Genomic DNA, 22210 nt, shown 5'->3' with positions numbered 1-22210 from the left:
GGAGAGACAGTGAACCACGTGGCTTGCGGAGCAATTTTTGTACTCCGACAAACAGGCGTGCAAAACACACAGTAACCAATGATACCTCAACCAGGGGGTGTAACCAGGGTGGGAGAGGGGATTACAGCAAATGAGAAGAGGGAGAGGTGGGGAGGAGTAGCAGAGACCAATCAGCTGCTGAATAACCTAGAGCTGGCCCTGGGTTACTCTGGGAAAGTGGCCGGTTATGGGGAAGGGAGATATGCAGCTAAAAGGTAAGGCACAGATTTATGTATTTTTCCCAGCCTTATGAATGCTCAGGGCTTTTGGGGCTGGCCCTGGGGGTGGTCATGGTTCACTGCAACAGTTTTGGGAGATTATAACACTTCCCCTCCCCCAAGATGATTGATTCATTAAACTAGTGCATTTTTTGGGGTACTTCAAAGCTACTTCTGAAGTAAGATGAAACACTAGACTCTTATATAAAATCCTGCTATCCTGAAACATAGTGAAATTACCTGAGGGGATGTTTTCAACGATCCCCATCCGCACTCTCCTATTTTCAGAGAAGAGTATCACCACAAGTCTTCCTGTTGGACTGTGCTGTATCTCAGTTTTTAGTGACTTCCCAAATCCAGAACAACTACAAATGTTTTGTGTTAATGGTTCTGTGATCATCTGGAGAAACAAAGAACATTCTTTGTGTAAATTCAGTGAATTACTTTAAAGGTGTTTAAAGGGGGAGACCGTAAATCCTAGAAGAGGGCATGTGGTAGTTGGAGTGGGAAAGTTAGTCAGCAAGCAATTTATTCATGATGCTGGAACAATGTAGAACAGCTACATCCCCATTAATTTTTCAGGAAGCAATAGAAAATATCTTGTCAAAATTGGTAAGTGTTGTGAGCCAGAACCTTGGTTCAAGAGGGTGAATCACTTTAATGGAAGAGATTCATCTACTATGAGCTTGGCACTAAACTTTAAAGTGCTCTCAGTAGGTTCTGCTAGAGATAATGAAGCAGGCATCACTGGGATATTTTTCTAGTAAATTATCCCAAAATATTTTTCAGTAGAGATCAGAAACATAGCCACAATTCTACAGATGAGATAACTAAAGCACTGAGAGGCAAATCAATTTATTCAAGGTCACACAGCAGGCAAGCAAATTCCATTCTTTGAATTGGAGACCTGTACTCTGCCCACTTGACCAGACTGCATAATGTTTGCATTCTCTCAGGCCAAAAATGCTCTATTTGTTCATGTAATGCCTGACATAACAAACTGTGAGTGCCTTTCTAAGGCTGATGAATGCTATCCAGTGTGCAAAATAGTCTGGCAATTCACTGATGCTCTCCACCCATGTGAACTCCAAGCTCCCTTTATCTCCTCTGACCACATAACAACACAGAGCTGGAGACAGCACTGCCTTATGATGGAACCAGGCAAGTGTAATCATCAGTAATTTGCTACAGTAACTACTGTTTTGTTTAAATCAGTGACACTTATAAACTCATGCACTGCCTGTCACGTATCTCATTAACAAACAGTCCAAACATGAAGAGCAAAAATACATATTGCTTTGACATGTGGGGAAGGTGTGCAAAGGAAATCAGGATGCTGTTTCAAGCCAATGCAAATTTCTGTAAATCACTGATTGGTGCAAATGGGCGTACCTCTGTTGCATTGACTGATGCTACATTAATTAACACCTGCAGAAATTCTAGCCCATAAAGTATCATTTTCCTTGTGTTTAATTTAAGGAACAGCTTAACCAACCTTGTGCTCAGACATTAAAAACAAACAAACACCTTCAGGTCCTAATTTTCTGCAATGATTTTTCTTATGTCCTCATACAGAATGTGGCAAAATGGGCAAACACAATGTCGAATCACAGTTTTCCACTCACTGGACCCACAATAATATTTAACACCCACAAAACAGAACATAAATCATGAGAGAAGGAAGTGATGCCAATTAGCATTTCACCTGCTGATTTTCAGTAATGAGCAACACATCCAGTTCTGCAGCAATTTCTGACTATCAGACTGTACTGACAGCCCTATTTATTCATACTTTGTGAATTTACCACATTATTTTGTCTGAGACACCAATGCCCACCTAGCTACAACCTCCTTTCAGGGAGTTGTAGTGAGTGATAACATCTCCAGTGAGCCTCCTTTTCTCCAGGCTAAACACGCCCAGCTCCCTCAGCATCTCCTCACACTTGTGCTCCAGATCATTTACCAGCTCCATTGCCGTTCTCTGGACATGCCCCAGAACATCTATGTCTTTCTTTTCATGAGGGACCCAAAACTGGACACAGAATTCAAGGTGTGGGCTCATCAGTGCCAAATACAGTCCTGCTGGTCACTCTTTTACTGGTAGCAGCCAGGATGGTGTTGGCCTTGGCACCAGCTGCTGTTCATGAAAGGTGCAGAGGACTCTCCCACCCTATCTCTCTGCTGCTCACCCTGTTTGAGAGACCTGCACAGCAGTGAACTGTCATGTCAGAAATGCCACAGTTGAGCCACTGCCCCTCTGCTCTGGAACTCCTCCCAGCCCTGCTTACACCACCTTATTTAGCTATGTCAATTTGGCATCTTATTTCCTCTAATATCTATATCTGTGTCTTTAAACTAGCTATATATTTATACATATATGTATAATTTCTCCATTTTTCTAAATGTCTCAATTTTCTTTCTTTGAATTTTCATTGTCTTGACTGCATGGTCCTGTGTACAATGATGTTCAGGATACACAGACTGACACTGCTCAGCCAAAATACCTTGCTTTGCCCAGTTTGTTTATGTTGACCAAAGGTTTCAGCAGTAGCTTGTTGAAAAGTTGCAGAGTCCTAGAAAGCAGGACAGAAAGGAAGAAAACATCTGGGCCATCTTCCTGATCCAAACCCTATCACCTCTACCTGTAACACTCCCACAGATGTATTTCTGTTTCTACATTTTAACCAGTATAATTAATTTTTAATATTCCTCTACCTGCTGCCTAAGCAAAAAATAATTTTCAATGGATCATTTTGTTTATTTTCCTCTAAACCAAACCTAATTTTTTACTTCCTAGCAGCTTTTGTCATTTTATTGTTGTTACTGGTGTTCACATTACCCTTCAATTCAACGGTCTAAGGACCACATTAGCAATCAGCCTACTGAGCCTTCTTAGACCATTAACATGGGTGTTAAACAAGATTGATGCTAACTGTAACCATTAGCCATGACTTTAAAAATGCTGCAATTTCAGTGGTTTTTAGCCCACTTGCCTACAAAGACATTTTGAATTTGTGTTTTGGGTAGGAATCCATTCACACACCATGGACAATATCTCCTTGAAATCCAAAGCCGTTTTGGTTTTAAGGAGAGATGCAGAGGACAAACCTTTGCAGTGTAATTCTGTCAAAAGTCAAGTTTTCAGAATATGACCCATGTTTTTCTGCACACAGTATTCTTCATTCAAGAACACCCCTGCCACTTTATTTGCAGGTTAAGGGATAGCAATGACCAGGGCCATTTTTCTTTCATCTTCTGAGCACTATTCTTTGGATTTTCAGAGCTACCCCAGTGCCCAATGCTTTTCAAATTATGGTGTTATTCACCAAAATGAATGTATTTCTTTGTCATTTAGACTTGTCTCAGCTCAAGGGAAGACAGAAGAAAAAATAGTCTCTTTTGTAGTACCTGATGGGGCAGCTGGACCCTGCACGTGGACATTTGAGCACAAGGGAACCGAAGGCAGCCATGGCTCTGAGAGACACCATTCAGCAAAGTAGCACAATGGCTCCTTTTCTGATGCTGAGGAGCTCTAGAAGACTCCTTAACCTTTTGGTGGGTGACAGGTGATTCATAGCTCTCAGAAGTGTGGTACACCTGAGGATCTGAGTGCTCACATCTCAGCAGTCACACAAGGTGCTGGCTGGCCTCAGGTGCTCCTGGGATTTGGTTCTCCCCAGACCTTCACTCACTGTTGCATCATGCCAGGACACCTCAGTGTCAGCCCATTATGAAAAAGTGAGTATAGGTTCCAGGCTATTTCTTTCTAGCTGTGTCTGCATCACCTGGGCCACAAGGCTGCACATTAATGGCTGCCCAGACCTAGCAGATGCCTCTGCCTCAAGATCTCCTACAAGCTCCAAACTGGAGGGTTTAAAAGCTTGGGTAAGAAGGCCTAATTAGTTTTGGGAGATAATTCTTCTATGCTTTTAATTGTCTTTATGCTTAAGGAAATTTAGGCTGTGAGAGATTTAGACTTTCAGATAGCAGATAACCTATTTATTCACAGGAATAGGAGGCTGCACAAATCTTTTCCCCGTTCTGTGAGTGGGAAAAAATATCCCAAAACTGTGGTTAGATGCTTGAAGAACAGCAGCACAGTTATACATCTACCACTCTTAGAACAGGAAATGATCTGTGTAATAGACCCCTAATTCAGTCACCTGTTTTAATTAGGAGAAATGTCATTAACATTGAAATCACTGCCTTGAGACGTAGGTTTATTGGAAGAATGAGCCACTGGTTGAATTAAAAAGTTAGGGATGTCTAAACATCCATTTTACATCCAGGAGGTGCTTCCAAACTACTAAACAGTATCTTCTCACAATCTTGACCAGTTACATTTTATTCTTATATTTTATTCTTATATATTCTTATTCTTTATTCTGTTGTTGCATGGGAAACATAAGCAAAAATAGCACTTTCCTAAAAATGTATCAGACATGCACTGTCATCTGCTCAGGACCAGCCCGCAGCAGATATTCACAGGGAACTCATCCAGCCTTGCACAAAGTCTGTATGTCTCCTCTTTCCAGTGCAAGGAGTTTCTGCATAAATTGGCATATACGTCTTTAGATATCTTTAGAACACAAAAATTCCTATTTGTGCACCTCAAGTTTAGGAAGACTTTCTCATGAGATCTGAACTATCCCACTAGGATGTGTGTTTCACAGGACTGGTACAACAGGCATTTTCTGGAGAGATACATCAGTAATTGTCCCTGAAAAGGACCCAATTTTATTTCAACAGAAGGCTTCCCATGGCAGAGATACATACCATGATTCTCCTGTCAGCACAAGGCTTCTCCCGCAGCTCATTAAAACCAGCTGGAGCCTTTCTGTCTCTTCAATAAGCCCCAACAAGATACAAGGCAATTGTGATTAATTTAGCATTGTTTAAACAATTGTTTACGTTGGCAAATTCAATACAAATGGCAACACTGGTAGTAATTGACTGTGAGAGTTTTTAATCCCACAAGTAAGCAATTGAAATTAATTCTACTTGAGGACTTCTGGACTTTATGTCAGGCCTTGCGTGTCATGATGCAGGTCTGCTTGGCCAAAACACCAAACCTCCAGAATAATGAGGTAAGTGGGCACAAAAAGCTAAGGGTGGGGAGAGCACAGTGAAGTGCTCTCTTGACCAGCTGCTTAAATGCCCTTGTAGTCAATGGTGACTCAGTGGAGTCTGGTTTGTGACCCAGCTGGTCAAATGTGGCCGCCTACCTTGCAGTAAGACAATCACATCCCACACTCCTTTAACTCTACCTAACAGATCTCTCCTGATTACAAAGGGGTCTCATGGTCCCAGATAGGAGTCTATACTATAAACACCTAGATCTAAGTGAGATAAATCCCCCCATAGACACCATCCTGGCTTTTGGGGACAGTAGGCGTTGTATAAAGTTGTTGGAAATGTAAATGCAAATCAGAACTAGAATCCTGGATGGGAGATCAACTCTTCTGTGCAAGAACATCTGCAAGGTCAGAGGTCTGGCTCCATCCTTTGCAGAGAGCTGGTCATTTCAGTACTAAGTGTCCGTACAAAAGATCTTCCAAATTCATTCTACCTTCTCTTATTCTTTAATGGCATCTATAAAACATACTGATAAAATCCTACTTTTACTTTTCAAGGTATAACCATTCATTATCTTTCTGCTTTGCTTTTCACTAAGCAAATTTTTTGTTTAATTCTCTAGCTAACATTGATGCTGATATTAATGTACTTCTCTTCAGAAACTCCTTTTTTTTAATTGTTATTAATATGATGTCTGCCATTCAAGGAAAATGCAAATTTTTTATAAGGGTTCTATACAGAAAATTAAAGATCATCTCTCACGGCTGATGGAAAAAGGTTCCTCTCTATTAACCTTTGTTATCATAATGAATTGTTACCACTAACAAGAAGCAGTGTAAAATGAGGCTTAAAAATAACCTCAAACTAAAATTAATCAGGTCATGCCCAGGGGTGGGAGGATTTTTAGTTTGTGACATCTGGAAAACCCTCAACAAAGGAAAATAATCTGTACAGGTATGTTAAAGGGAGACTTGAGACTTCAGCCTGCAAAACTAAGGAGGGAAGTTCTTCATTAACAACAGGATATGAACCCCCAGATGAAATTTAATCACCTTTAACTTTTGTCCTTCTGAGGCCATGCATCAGTTTTACTCTAAACAGAAGACTACTGGTACATCTGTATTACTTCAGGAGTGCTAAAGTATGAAAAACCTCATTTGAGAAGGATCACAGAAGATTTGTTAAAAGTCACAAGAGACCTGAGGCCTGAGGAGTTTGTTGCCTTACTCACAGGACCAACCTCTAATATACATTCTACAGTTCTGGCCCTTGGACAGCTCCCTCTGACCTTTTACAAGGTCAGTTTTGACCCATGCAAAGAAGAAAGATCCACGGTCCAATCCTTGCAAATCAATGAGTGTGGGTTGCTCCCTCAGCCCACACAGGGTGGGATTTACCAATCTGTCTTTTAATAATGTTTTGGTTACCTTGCAAAAGGTGCTAGAAGTGCATCATGACAGCTGAATAACTTGCTTCAATACCTCTGCTTACCAACCATGCCCATATACCTTCTTTAAAATTCCAGAAAAACTGCAGAGAGTTAAGGACCGTGCTGCCAGGGTGTTTTATCAACCCTCACATTTACATAGTCAGCAATCAGTGGGGACATTACACTTGAACAGCAATTATACTTCTTGCAAACTAATCAAGATAACTGTGATTGACATTGCTACATCTTCAGAAGAAACAGAGTCAGTTTTCCCCTCATTATTTTATGAAGGCAATGCCTTATGCAACATCATAGAAGTTCTCACACATCACACACAGGTAGTACACTCATGTATTTTCTCATGAAGGAATGGTAGCTTTATCCAGAAGATGCACACCTTGAAAACCTAATGTAAATTCATGTTTTATGCAAAGTGAAATTCAGGATATTCACTTTTGGTAACAAGCACTTTAATTCACTATCTTGACTCAGATAATGATGCCTCAAATGCAATAAAAACAGATGCAAATATAATTACTGAGCTAAATCATCTTGCACAAGCTGAGAAACAATGAGAAATAAAACATTTCAAGATAAACTTTTTGCATTTTCATGGGAAATGAATCTACCAGATGTTCATTGCGATCAGCTGGAGGGGGTAAGTGCTGGAGTTAACAAAGAGCTTACTCTTTTGCCAGCTATATAGAGATAAAAATGTGTTTCACATGAGCTGGCCAAAGTATAACCCCTCACCAGAGCAACATCTTATCTTCTATCATTATGTTCATCACAGCTTTGATCACATTCTGTATTTGCTCCTACAGTACTGCTTGCCAGGGACAGTCTGGGTTCACTTGCTCCGATTTTAGTATTGAGGTCTTTCCAGCTAAATATTTTTGTGATTTTTCTCAAGTGACATAGAGGCAAAAAGTACTCTAAAGTATTTACACTTGGTGGCAATAACAAGTTATTGCAGTCAATGTAAACATCTTTAGCAAAATAAGAAATTGAAATTGGATGGCAATTCTAGCAGGTGATTGCAGGAGTACCACTTTTATTGTTTTAGATAAAAGTTGTGATGATTTATTGTTAAAAACTCATGTAAAACAAACAAACAAGAATCTGGTTTAAAATGAGCACTAAATTTTATTATATAGTTACAGAGCCCAAGGAACAAGCTTATGACCAAATTACCTTTTAAATTTGCAGTCTCCTTATTCCCTTAAGGGTTGAATTGTTCGTTGCCTTTCTAATATAATTTCCTACATGTCTAACCAGCAACCTTAAGATATTGCAACTAGAGGTTTTCCTAATTTTTGCTGCCAGCTCCGACTGATGTTCTACTTTTGGTCAACAGGCCTTCATCACATGTCAGGGCTGCTTCCTCCCTTATGTTTGAAGGCCTACCTGTCTGACAAGACTATCACATCTCCTTTGTAGAGAATACCACCTTATAAAATAAAATGTGGCTGAGAGTAACCATCTATCTAAATTTCTGCTATCCTTCCGTTTCTGGTGTCTTTCTTTCCGAGAACGTTCTCACATAGGTCACACCTTTTTGATTTGCAGAGGAAATGACATTATTCTCAACAGATTGATTATGTGTTTGATTTTAGCTGAAGGTAAAAAATGCTAATTAATAGTAAAAAAATAGGTTTTTTAGCTGCATACCACTATATAAGACCTTTTAAAATTTCTTTTAGTTCTGACTTCATGAGACCAGAAGGAACCTCATTTTATAAGGTCATTTTTGCAGCCTGTGGTTTCAAAAATAACAGTTTTCCATTTTGTAGTTGTTTTCCACCCACCCCTGTGAAATGCCACGTGCCAGACAGAAATGCAGCAACTTATTTCCTGTGCAGAACAAGACTGGAGCAAAGGAGGATTTGCAATGTATCATGACCACTTCTGCAGAGCACTTTTGAGGGCATTCAGCAAACAACTTTCAGTGCACATGGCTGAGCCAATAGACTCCATCCAACCACAACAATTAAAATTCAGATAAATAATTAAATAGTGGGCTTAATGGGGGATTTTTCCCTCCAGTTTCCCACATGCATATTTTTTTTCAGAGACAGCTTTTGCATTGTTTGTTTTTTCTTTCACTCCATTATTATTCCTCAGCCTTTGGGTATTGCAGGGAGGCGACTGTAGAACAGTGAAAGTTTGGCAATATCCTCCATAAAAGCATTCCAGCTTCAGCTAGCCCATCCTCCACAGCAGCACACCCTTTTCTGCCTTCATACAGGTTCCTGTAGAGTTCTTCAGGGATGCTGTTCATTGTGTTTCCCCAAAATGAAGTGGTGCTCTCACAAATCACAAATGTACCTACAAATGCTCAGTAATGCTCTAACACAGTAGGATATACAGGACCCTATCCTGTTCCTACTGCCAGTTGCTAAGGGGAGCATGTAAGGAACACCATATGCAAAATGAAATAAAGCGTGTTATGAGCAGTGATTAAAAAATTGCAGCTGCAGAGGTTTAATCTGATTCCCACTGCTTTTTATTCATTATTTGACAGATCCCATATCAAGTCTCTACCATAGCAGAAGACTGTAGCTCATACTCCTTTTGATTCGTTGCTGCAAGCATTGCCACTGAAGATAATGATAATATTATTTTATCAGCTTCTGTACATAATAAAGTCAGACTGAAAGATTAGTGGTATGTCTTAGTAGTCTCTTGGCTCCACCTAATGATGAAGAGGCTGACCTGGCTTGGAGGCATAGCTAACCTTTGGAGATAAGTCAGGAGGAAGGAAGGAAGGAAGTCTTCTTCTGGAACATCCATGTGGGATCAGCCCTCCGCTTCCCACTTTATCCTCATGTAACCACCCTGCACTGAGGGACAAACCCAACAGACTCTTTTGTATGCAAAAATCACCCAGTGAACTTCCCTGGCAATGTGGGTTGGACCCTTCAACAGGACAACTTACTAGTATATTTATTTATGAAAAATTTTACTTCCATTTAAAATGGCTCATTTTTAGGGTCACATAGGAATCATATACTCATTATCTCATATGTCTTAGAACACTATAAACATAAAGTATCTTTACCCTGAAATATTCTGGTTAGATACTCTGTGGTAAGTAGATCCACTAAATGCCCTCTCCCAATTTGCCACATGCCTCAATGTTTTTACTTTTATATTTTTATACTGAAAATTCATTGTAATTATAAAGTCTATCTCAGAGTTTCCTTTAATTGTTACTTAACAATCCACAGATAACCCTAATCAGATTATGGAAATTTTTAATTCCTGAATCTCTCAACTGATAAATTACTAGCTCAGCTAGTTTCTAGATAGTAGTCCATCTACTATTTTAATTACTACATCTCATTTATCAGCTGTAGCCCGGTAAAGTTTTCTTCACAAGTCTGAAAGTATCATCTGATTCCTTCTAGGACCGGTCTCGAAAGCACAGGCCAATAATTGTGTGAAACAAGATTACTTCCAAGGAAAGAGAAGCTGGGCAAGGCTTCCCATGGGATCTTTCGCAGTCTAAGGCAATGGGCCATGCCTCCTCTGCTGAATGCAGCTTTAACACCAGACTTGTAAATAGTCCATACTGTGAGCTTATACATGAGGTGTGCCCAGGGAAGCATCCCATGATCATGAAGGTTATTCACTCAGCAGTTTTGGGAAGGAAAGCACAGTATAGGGAGTATGTGGTAGAAACACTTCTCACACTGTGTATCTGTAGGACAAAAGAATGAGTGGGAGAACCCGCAGTCTGCATACTGGGACAGCAGCAAACTGACCTCCCACCAAACCCCAATGCTCCTGGGGCAATCCTGCCGCTTGCTCTGTGCTCTCCTGCATCCTCAAACCACTGCTCCATTCCCAGCTTTGCATCACAGGGTGCAGAGGCATCATGAAGGGCACCAGCCTTCTTTCTCTCTATCCCAGCTGTGTATAGTATCTGAGGGACAGCAATGGGTGTAGGCTTTCCTCCCCCCAAGTGAATTGCACTGTTCAGGAAGTGTAGTACACCGTGTTGGATACAAAACCAGCACAGCTTTCCCCAGATAAGAGTGGGAATCAAGAAGCTTTTTGCAACTGACTCAAACATTCTATCATGAAACAAGTCTGCCATTGCATTTCAGAGATTTGATGAAAACCTGAAGACTGAGGTTGCATAGGCACAAGGGGAAGCTTAAATAAAAATAGCATAAATAGAAACATGTTTTGCAGCCGAGATCTGAAAATACGGGATGGTAAATAAGTGGGCTCTGTTAGTTCTTTTATCTAGCTGTGTCAGATTAGTATATTAAATTATTTAGGCTGGATTCATTAACTAAAATATCTGATATTCTTTTAAATCTTACAAACATCTTTTGTTGCCTGAAGCCTAGCACAACTATTTTGCTTCCCCCTCCCCTCCATATGCACTGCAAGGCATAAAGTTAATGTGCTCTTTGCAAACCACATAATCAGCTAGGTGATATTGGAATGCCTCCAAAAGCCTTAGCAAGTGCAATGTGCTCAAATCTCTTCAGCAGCAGAAGAACCCTTTAGGGATAAATGTTAAATGTGGTGTGGTGGGATTTAGCTCCATGCCTCCTATTACTTTTCACGGGAGGCACACAGCTGAAGCTTTCTGCACCATGTTAAAAATTTAGGCCTTGATGTTTAAATATTGAACAAAATGTTTAATGTGAGAATGCTCACTCTTTGTTGTTCAGCCACTACCAAAAATGGATGGAAACATTTTATGAGCTTTCATATTGCCTCCTTTCACTGATGCTGCTAAAAATGAGGGCACCATTCTGGCAATTTGTGAGCCTCTACCGGTGGCACAGTAAATTATCATCTCAGGAGGGAAATTTTTACCTCCCACCATGTTTCAGAAGTACTGGTTGGAGGCAGTGTGGGCCACCCTGGGGAAAACACAGCTGCCATATAAAAGGAATAAGGATCACCCCTGTACATGGACCCCTCACCACTTGCTGTGTCCCTTTATCCGTAATATTATTGATATCTGCCCCTGTGTTGCTATTTCACTGTATATTTGTCATGCTGTGGAAAAGACAGCAGCCACAGAATTTTGTCTTCTCATTTCACTGTAGAAGTCAGTTCAGGCAATCAGTAGGAGGGCACACAGATTATGTGAGTTTGTTTTTATGTGATAATATAAGTATTTAGTACCTGGAGGCTAATCATGGTCTTCCAGGACCTGTGGACTTATGAATATCTGAAGAGCTCCCAAAAGTTACTAAGAGGATGAGGAGTTACAGCTTCACACAAAGGATATAAGCCCATCAGACTCAGTAAATAGTGGAAAGACAGAAATGGGCAAAGGGTTAAAATATTTCTGTTGCTAGCTTGTAATGCTGTGATGCATTTCACTACCGGTTTCCTTCTTCTGTGGCCCTGTGGAGAGAGGAGCCCACGCTGGAGCAGGTTTGCTGGCAAGATTTATGACTCGGTAGGGGATCCTCACTGGAGCAGCCTGTTCCCGAAGGAGTGCACCCCATGGAAGGGATCCACATTGGAGCACTTTGTGAAGAACTGCAGGAGTGTCCATTGGGAGAGACCCCACACGGGAGCAGGGAAGGAGTGTGAGGAGTCCTCCAGAGAAGGAAGGAGTGGCAGAAGCAGCATGTGACGAACTGACCTCAGTCCCTGCTCCCTGCCCCCAGGTGCTGCTGGCAGGGAGGAGGTAGAGAAAATCATAGTGAAATTGAGCCCATGGAAGAAGGGAGGGCTGGGGAGAAAGTGTTTTAAGATTTTCTTCTATTTCCCATTATCCTGCTTTGATTTGATTGGTAATAAATTAGACTAATTACCCCAAGTCAAGTCTGTTTTGCCCATGACAGTAACTGGTCAGTTGTCTCTTCCTGTCCTTATCTGCACCTGTGAGCCTTTTGCCTTGTTTTTCTGTCCCTTGTCCAGCTGAGGAGGGGAATGACTGAGCTACTTTGGTGGGCACCTGATGTCGAGCCAGGGATAATCTGTCACATTAAAAAAACTCCAAAACAGAAAGAAGAGAGTTCAGAATAGTTCCCATGCTTCTGAAGGCACAAAAAAATAAAGTGACGAGATCAAATGAAAGCAAAGAGGAATGCAATTGGTGGGCTTATATATTGCTTAATGCTGCAGGTCCCTTTTACATCACCTACATCCCAAGAAGAATTCAGGTTGACTCGTTATGTATATTAGCTTAGGGTAATCCACCAACACTTTAGCCAGAAAGCCTGAAATTTTGTCAGCACAGTCTTCTTTCCTGATTAGTGGTGTAAGAACCTCAGAGTCAGGCAGTAGGAAACAAGAAAGCAAGTAGAGAGTAAGTGATCAGCCAAGCCTTTAGTGGCAAGTGATCAGGAAAATATGTTGGAAACCTATTTTCCACTATGAAATCTTACACATGAGGAGACATTGTCCCATGAGTTCTTGTATACAGATTAATTTTGCTACAAATAGGAGATGAAATAAATCGTGTGCTGGTGTCAGTTACTCTATATATTTTCTGAATAAATGGAGGAATTTTCTATTAAGCAGTGCAGAGAAATGAGAGTCAGACCTGAGCAGTGCAGAGAGATGAAAGTCAGACACCTGCAGGTCCTTTCACGACTCATGCTTAATGACAATTGTGTGACACCCCCAAGTCAGCTTATCTCTGTGACTTTTGGATCCCAGCCTGCAGAAAGGAGACAGCAACATTTTCTTCTCAGAGGCCTCAGGGCCTCAGAAGGCAGCTTAACTGCTATTAATGGAACTGAAAATGGACAGAAAAGCCTTTTGCTTTTTCTTTATTTAATGGTATCCTGAACTACAGATGATGCCTTAAAAGGCCTCCTAGAAACAGAGAGTAGACAGGAGCAAGGGATTAAAAGTAGGTATTTATTTGAAAGGCCTTCAAAAGTAGAGCCAGAGAGTCTACTGCCAAGAAACTACTGGAGCCAGAGTCTACTGCCAAGATGGACCCCAAGATGGATGACAGGTCACGAGTTCTTCACACTTTTATAGGTTTGATTCATTTGCATAGCAGGGTTAATTCTCCAGTTAAAACTTCAGTTTAATGATGTAATTTCCCCTCAACTTGCCCCCCCTTTCAAAGGCTTTTGGTTTACACATTTTGGGCCTAGGACAGTCTGAGCGTCCTTGGAGAGCAGGCCCAGAGAGGCTTTGTTATGTCTACCTAGCATGAGAGAGCAGAAGTTAACAGGCTACAAGAAACTTCAGAGTTACACACTAGGCAGCACAGGATTTGAAAAATATAAAAGTTAAAACCTAAGGCATCACAGATATGCTCCAAGATGGTTTTGCCTGTTCACTTTTTCCCTATTTAATAGGCAACAACTCTATCAGAACCAGTTATGCTTCACCATGTGGCTTTCAGCAGGAAACATTAAGATCAATTTCAGTTGCATGGCCTAAAGCTGCAATGTCCATGCACAACCCCCTGCTGTGATATCAACACAGCCCTCCACTTTTTTAACTACCTCCTCTCATGGAAAGCTTTGTCTGCTTGGGCTGCTAGTTCCTGAGATACAGGAGCTATATCTTGAGGGATCTGTTTGCCTGTCTTAAATTCTGTCATCCATCCCAACAGAATCCCAGGAGGCAACTGTGCTGCCGTTAGCTCACCAAAAGTCTCCAGCTTCAAAAGCATGAGCTGAGACCTTGCTGGAGACAGGCACTGAAGCCACCTCCAAGTGTAATCAAGTACCTGATCACCTGTGCCAAGAATTCAAGGTGGACAAATGTAAATTCTGGTCATACTTCCCCTGCCCTTGTGTGCTGCTAACTGTGAAGCTGGAGTGTCTTCTGTCAGAAGACAGAGCAGCCACAGAACCTCACTTGCTTGGGGCTTCTCTTAATGATTGCCTGTGTTCAGCAGGATAGTTCAGATGACCTACCAAAGTCCACTCTATATTTATAGTCCATGAGCATTAGTTATTAGCTGGGAGAAATGATAAAATGGTAAAGAGCAAATGTGTAGAATGACCCAAAACCTGATAAGTTTCTCAAAGCAAACATTAGTTATATAGTGTGATCTAGAACATATGCAAGCTGAACTTATGCAATGTATTATTTAACACAGGCTACACTAAGGTTCATCACAGTGACTGAGTTGCACTTTCATAATAAAGAACCGTGTTTTTAAAAAAGGCAGTTCAGAGTTCCCTGAGGGTAACCAGATGAACACTGACGCTTTTTTGTAATAAATCACTGAAGAGACCAAGCCTCGTTTCCAACTATGGAAAGGAAATGCTGATCAGGAAAAGGACTAAAATATTACCTCTGCCTAAGGAACTCAGTGCTAGGAGACTAAGCTCAACACTAAGATTTGCGTTTAGAGAACAATGGCTTCCACTGACTGCAAAGTTTGGGGGATTTTTCTTGTTCCTTTTCTTTAGTTTCCAAGATTCCAGAACAGTGTAGGGAGAGCCTGGAGACAGCACTAGGGAGAATTAAAGAAAGTCAATAGAGAATCTTAACAAAAATCACAGTGAGAAGATAATTTGATGACAGAATATAAATGTTTCCATGAGGAAAAAAATGACCACTATAAAGGTTGTTTAATGTAACAGAAAAGGAAAAAATTCAGTCTTTTTTAAAGCTAGGCAAGTTCAGACTGGAAATAAAACAGCATGTTTTAATGGATAATTAAGCACTGAAAACCTTTCTTTACGACCCAATTGAATAGCCATCTCCCTTTAAATGCATCCTCTATGACACTCTGCTTCTCTGAAAAGATATTTTTTAACTCAGTTGTGGGCATTAAACAGAATCACTGAGTGATAATCTGTAGCCTGGGTGATTCAGGAAGTCAAATCACAAGGCAAAAATTATGGGTTAAGACAGTGGGATCCAATCCTTCCATGTGCTTGTCCAAACTCCCTGTGTACTATTATACCCTCTAATATTCTTGTACAGACCTAGTCTTTCAGTGTTCTCTACATAACCTTTCCAGCAGGTGAAGTTCCACTGATCTCTGTGCACAAAATATTTGATTACATCACATCAGAAAATATTACTAGTGATATTACACTAAGCCTTAGTTCTGTCTCCAGTAGATCCACCTCCATGTCTCTATGGTCCATTTTTTACTTAAAGAGTATTAAAATGCATCCATTCCTGGAGATACCTTCCAGATCCTTAGACTGCAGTATAAATTCACTATGACTAGCAATTTTTTGTGCATCTTCTACTTGCTGAAGCAAGCCAAACAAAAATCAAACAAACAAACCAAACAAACAAAAAACAAAAGAAAAGGTGGTATTTTCCCCAACAATTTAATTATGTATTTTGTGTTTTGATGTCCTTGACATGATAATATTTAGAATTTCACTGATTATCCTCTTGGTTGCTAAGTGACAGTAGAACTGAGGATGAAGAAAATTCAGTTTGCAGGAGAGCACCCACAGAACACTGGAACACTGTTCTCAAGATAACACTTGTACTATTACAGTACAACACATGTCATGGAAAATGATAAGATAAAGAACATCCAAGAAAGGGACTCCTCCAGGAAAGCTGATGGTTTGCAAATTTGAACTGAAGCAGTCATTGCTCAAAAAAATAAATGTGTTTCAAGAGTGAAACCTGTGCTGTCATATACAATTGATACTTCCAGCTCATATAGCAGCCACTTGCAGGGCTCTGATTCAGTGGTTTCTTGAACTTGCTGCCATAACACAGCCATGCAAGGAAATGTGGGGTGTCAGTGGCTAAGTTTATTCTCCAGAAGATTTGATCCCAGTGAAGGTACAATCAAGGTATTCTATATGTGGCAGGCTGACATTTCATGATCTCTGGTCCCTGTTCTTGTGGGAAACTTTAGCTTGCCAGATGTCTGCTGGAAACTCAGCACAGCAGAGGGGAGGCAGTCTAGGAGGTTCCTGGAGTGTGTGAAAGAAAATTTATGAGAGTTTATGACCTTTGGAAGAAGAGGCAGCCAACTCAGAAAGAATACAAAGATGTTGCTAGGTCATGTAGAGAGAAAATTAGAAAGGCAAAAGCTCAGCTAGAATTCAGTCTAAGTACTGCTGTGAAAGATAATAAAAAGTGTTTTATAAACACATCATCAATAAAAGGAGGGCTAAGGAAAATCTCCATATTTTATTGTCACCCAGGAGGAGGAAAAGGCTGAAGTACTTAATGCCTTCTTTACTTCAGTCTTCAACAGTAAGACTGATATCCTCAGGACAAGCAACCCCCTGAGCTGGTAGACAGGGACAGGGAGCAGGCTAGCCCCCCTGTAATCCAGGAGGAAGTCATTTGTGACCTGCTGAGCCACATAAATATGAGTCTGTGGGGCTGGCTGGGATCCACCCAAGGGTACTGAGGCAGCTGGTGGAAGAGCTGACCAAGCCACTCTCCATCATTTACCGGCACTCCTGACTCATGGGGAGGTCCCAATTGACTGGAGGTCAGCAAATATCTACAAGAATGGCTGGAAGGAGGATCTGAGGAACTACAGTCCTGTCAGCCTGACCTCAGTGCCCAGGAGGGTTATGGAACAGATCATCTTGAGTGCCATCATCCAGGATAACCAGGGAACCAGGCCCAAAACGCATGAATTTAGAAAAAGCAGGTCCTGCTTGACCTCCTTCTATGATCTGATGACCCACCAAGTAGACGAGAAAAAAGCTGTGGATGTAGTCTACCTGGACTCCAGTAAATCCTTTAATACTGTCTCCCATTACATTCTCCTGGAGAAGCTGGCAGCCCATGGCTTGGACTGATGCACTCTTGGCTGGGTTAAAAACGGGCTGGATGGCCAGGCCCAGAGAGGAGTGGTGAATGGAGCTACATCCAGCTGGCAGACAGTCACTAGGGCTGTTCCCCAGGGCTCAGTACTGGGGCAAGTCCTGTTTAATATCTTTACTGGATGAGAGGGTCAAAGGTACCCTCAGTCAGTTTGCAGATGACACCAAGTTGGGGGAGAGTGTTGATCTGCCAAAGGAAGGCTCTGCAGTGGGATCTGGACAGTCTGGAATGACGGTTTGAGGTCAATTGTATGAGACGCAAGAAAGTCAAGTGCCAGGTCCTGCCCTTGGGTTACAGCAACCCCTGCAGTGCTCCAGGCTGGGGGCAGAGTGGCTGGAAAGTGGCTCAGCAGAAAAGGTCCTGGGGGTGCTGATCGACAGCAGCTGAACATGAGCCAGTGTGTGCCCAGGTGGCCAAGAAGGTCAATGGCATCCTGGTCTATGTATCAAGGATAATGTGGCCAGCAGGATTAGGGAAGTGATTGTTCCTTTGTACCTGTGACTTGACGTGGCACATGTGCCATGGTCTAGTTGGTATGGTGGTGTTTGGTCAAAGGTCGAACTTGACAATCTTGAAAGTCTTTCCCAGCCTTAATGACCCTATGATCAGTATTTTTATGGTTCTAAGGAGTGCTCTGTTTCCATGTGGCTGCCTCAGAAAGGGTTAAGGACTGGCTCCTGCACTCATCATTTGGGAATGACTGGAGAGGTTCTGCATGCACTGTTGAGGATATATCTAAATCTTTGTTTGCTGGCCCCTGGTATCCTAAGAACACCTAAGCTTCTCTGGGGCTTATATAGTCCTGCGTTCAATCAACAGCCTTGCTGTGGATTTCAATCCTATGGAAGTGCAATGACCCAGCAGAGCAATACCTTACCACACAATTTATTCTTTCAGAGCAGAAAAGAGGCATGTGTGTATCTCTGAAAAATAACAGGAAACCCATGTGAAACTTTCATGTGGTGAGTGATATCTACCAATATATGTGAGGGGAAGGTGTTTTAAAATTTGGCTTTATTTCTCATGATCCTGGCCTGATTTGATTGGTAATAAATTAAACTAATTCCCCCAAGTCAAGTCTGTTTGTCCATGATGGAACTGGTGAATGATTTCTTGACCCATGAGCCTTTTATTCTCTTTTCTCTCCCCTGTGCAACTGAGGAGGGAAGTGAAAGAGCAGCTTTGGTGGGCACCTGGTGTCCACCCACCACAATCACAAATATGAACTGTACTTTATTTTTCCTTGAAATTACCTGTGTAATTATTCTAAAAGAATAATTGGAATGTTAAATTAAAAATATGGGGGGTTATATAAACAAATGACATATCCATTAATCTTAACCATACAGATTATCAGTTCTTGAAATTTTACCTTTGTTTTGTGTTTTCTTTTTTTAAAAAAGGTATTTTATAGGAGTGTGGTCTTTATGTTCAGCAATCTGTCTGAATAAGATTAATTTAAATCTCCAAAGAGCAATTTTCTTTACTTTATTGTTTTGTTTTTGCCTTGAATCTTCCAGTGAGGTGGAATGACTATATCCCATCTGTTTCATTTTACACTTCTATCCTTGCAGCACTTTAGTATTTTCTGTCTTACTTTGCCCACCTATGGGACTGACCAGCTGGCCACAGATCTAATTTAGGCAGCTGCTAGATGCTCCAGTGAGGGAGTACCTGTGCCAGGGAGGATTACTAAACTGATTTGCAACCTTCACATGAAGTTGTAAATATCTACTTGTAAAGTAAGCATTCTCTTGCTGTTTCAGTCAGTGGATTAACACAGTGCTTCTCACATCTCAAACTGGTTCACAGCGTGTAATTTCTGAATAATTTACAAATATTGCTTCAGAAGACTAGCTTGGTTCAATCTATTTATTGAGTGAAACTGTAAAAGACCATACTTTATGAACAAGATAAAGATTTAAAAAGATATGTGTTATGAAGTCCTTTGCTCTTGTTCCAGCTTTAAGCAGCTGATCAAAATGAAAGCAAATTTTTAAAATGCATGTTTTCAGTTACTATTTATTAGTTAATTGCATGTTTTCTGTATCCTGACATAATCTCTATTTGACCATCTAATAAGCAGCTGTACCATTCTACTAAAATATTAGTCATAAATACCACCTAAAGGCCCCCCTGGTTTTTAGCAGCCATCTGGTTATAAGAGAAAACCTGTCTCAGAGGGAAAGTAAGAAAAATGCAGAACTCCAAAACAGCTCATATTTGAGGAGGAAAAAAAAAAAATTCAAGTTCTAGGTTAGCAATCTAACAACCCACCCAAAGCTGCTGGGTGAAATATGAAAAAGCGAAAAATTTATCCAGGCCTAATGCTGCATAGCAAAGCATCTTGGAAATTCGTGACACAGCTTATCATGAACACATAAAAGCCTTGTGCTAATGGATAGCCAAAATAATGGGTGATAACAGGAGTAGTTGAGACAATATTTCATATTTTGAAAGTGACTCTGGCATTTTTACAATAAACTGTTATTTTACATATCAAACTGCTCATAACAGACTTAAATTTAGTAGAAGATGAATCCCAGCAGAGGAACAGAGCCAACAATTATTTTAAAACTATAAGCTGGTTTTATAAGCAGACCTTCATGCTACCTGCTAATATCCATTTTGTTGCTATTTCACAGCAGTTTCTAGGTTTGGTTTGCAGCAAGGAAGAAAGAACAAGGACTTGTACCTCACCTTCAAATCAGCCACCAGGAAGGTACATCTCTGTAGAACATTTATGAAGTTGTAAATGTTATGTTCCTCCTGTCTTGTCCCTATAGATACGCAAGTGAACATTTCAGCTTGTATATGGAGGCTTTCTATTTATGGCATAACTGCAGATTTTGCTATGACACCTCAAGAATTCAATATTCTCTAGAAAAAGCTAAAAGTCACTTTATATCCTTAGAGTGGGCCATTTAACACATATAATCCATGAGTTTTCTCATCTCTAAAACACTGTGTTGGCAGTTATGAAGTTTATTGAGTCAATGTCATGAAAGTATGATAAGTGGAAAGCAAAAAGTGCCTCACTGGATGTTAAGTATTATTTGTATTATTATTTATGTGTTGAAGGTTTTGGTTGACCTTTAAATGGCACTGGCTGTTGGGTATTTTCAGTCATGCTATGTACCATTTCATGGAAATATTTTACCCAGACAAAGATAAATTTTTTGGGGAGAAGGGGAAGTTTTCATTGTTTTTCTTATATTAAAATAAACCTGCAGCTGGTTCTCCAAGGGCTGACAGAGGCCTGACTCAGCCCCCGAAGCTGTCACATGGTCTGTCAACCCTGTGGGACCAAGCAGGATGAAGGAGACCCTCACCCAGAACCTGTCTGAGTTGCCCTTTAGTTGCTGACTGTGAGAGATAGGATTGAGAACCTGAAATATTTAGCTGGGATACTGTGGGCTGAACACTATTCATATGAGCTGAAGGAGGGTGTCCCTCTGTAAGGAGAAGATGATAATTTGGAAAGCACATCTGGGATCCAAGACCAAGCATTCCCTCCCCTGATTTAAGGGATGAGAAGGCAAACATCTTTGACAACTTAACATTTCTCTGTCCTCATTTTCTCTATCTGTCATTTTATGCTCTCCGTGTACAGGTTTTGAGAGATAAAATTGTTACAGCGTGGAAATGCATATCAATCAACGAGGCCTGTGGAAAATAAATATATATGGACCGATTCTTGATAGATGTTTCAGGGATGTTTATTTCTCCAGCTGCATGGCCGGGGCTCTGCCCAGGAACTGCTCAATCACGGGACCCGAGGGTCCTTGCCCGCGCAGGGGAACACAAAACAACCAATGGGGAACGAGGCTGACCCTGTGCCTCCCCCCAGGGCCCCTGTCCCAGGACCATATGGCAGGGGGGAGGGACCCTGACATTTTACCCATTTATTTTTAACAAAAAGAGGTGTAAAACTTAACATTGAAAACAACTGGATAAACATAACAAGAACAGTTTCAAAACAAAACAAGCCACCCTCCTGAGTCTTCAAATGTCCAAACAGATTCTCTGGAACATCTTAAGGCTGACAGAAGGGAGACAGGACTCTCTGGGCATGCTTCGTGGGGAAACTGAGGCAGGAGAGGGTTTCTTCCATTTGTACCTGTTGGAACGCTAAACAACAATAGTTAATTTCTTCCCTCCCCCTTTTCATCCCCGCCTCGGCATTGGAGAGGAGTTGCAGGGAAAGGGAATTGTATAGGGAAGTCATGGGGTGAAGAACAGATTAGGAATAAACTGGGAATGGGGTAAACTTAGAAAAGGGTTCATATTGGGCATAGGGTAAAAGGGTAAAGTAGGTTGTGGGTAGGGAAGTTGCTGGGATGGATATTGTTTATAATTTTGTGCATAACGGCTGCCTTTGACTGGAATACCTCCAGGCCCAGTAACATTTGCTGCTTGTAAACCCTTCTTTCCTTGCACTATATGAAATTGTACAACTTCCCCATCTCCTACAATTTGCAGGTAATTTTTAGGGTTATTCTTTTTAATGGCAGTTCTATGGATGAATAAATCTTCCCCTGTATCATCTCGTGTTATAAATCCATAGTTGTTTTTTACATTGTACCATTTCACAGTTCCTGTGATTTTCGTTGCTACAACTTCTCCTATCGCATGATTGCATGTTTGTTGTAGCTGTTGGTCCTGCGTGGCTGCTGCCTCAGCGACTCCAATGTCTCGGTTAGGCCCTCGTGTTGCAACTGCT

The 22210-nt window shown here is 41.1% G+C and overlaps 1 long non-coding RNA gene across 1 annotated transcript; it reads left to right on the top strand.

Annotated features, from left to right (window-relative positions):
- The first annotated feature begins 219 nt into the window (after positions 1-219).
- LOC121668529 lies at positions 220-21183 on the top strand. Its single transcript, XR_006017430.1, has 4 exons — positions 220-254; positions 18385-18449; positions 20133-20209; positions 21101-21183. It is a non-coding gene; the product is annotated as an uncharacterized LOC121668529 (long non-coding RNA).
- Positions 21184-22210: the final 1027 nt, after the last annotated feature.

This window comes from Corvus kubaryi, unplaced genomic scaffold, assembly GCF_017639235.1.
Source record: "Corvus kubaryi isolate FWS band 111438036 unplaced genomic scaffold, C.kubaryi_AGA036_p1.0 37385, whole genome shotgun sequence".
Lineage (NCBI taxonomy): Eukaryota > Metazoa > Chordata > Aves > Passeriformes > Corvidae > Corvus > Corvus kubaryi.
This window is presented reverse-complemented; position numbering and strand designations above follow the sequence as displayed.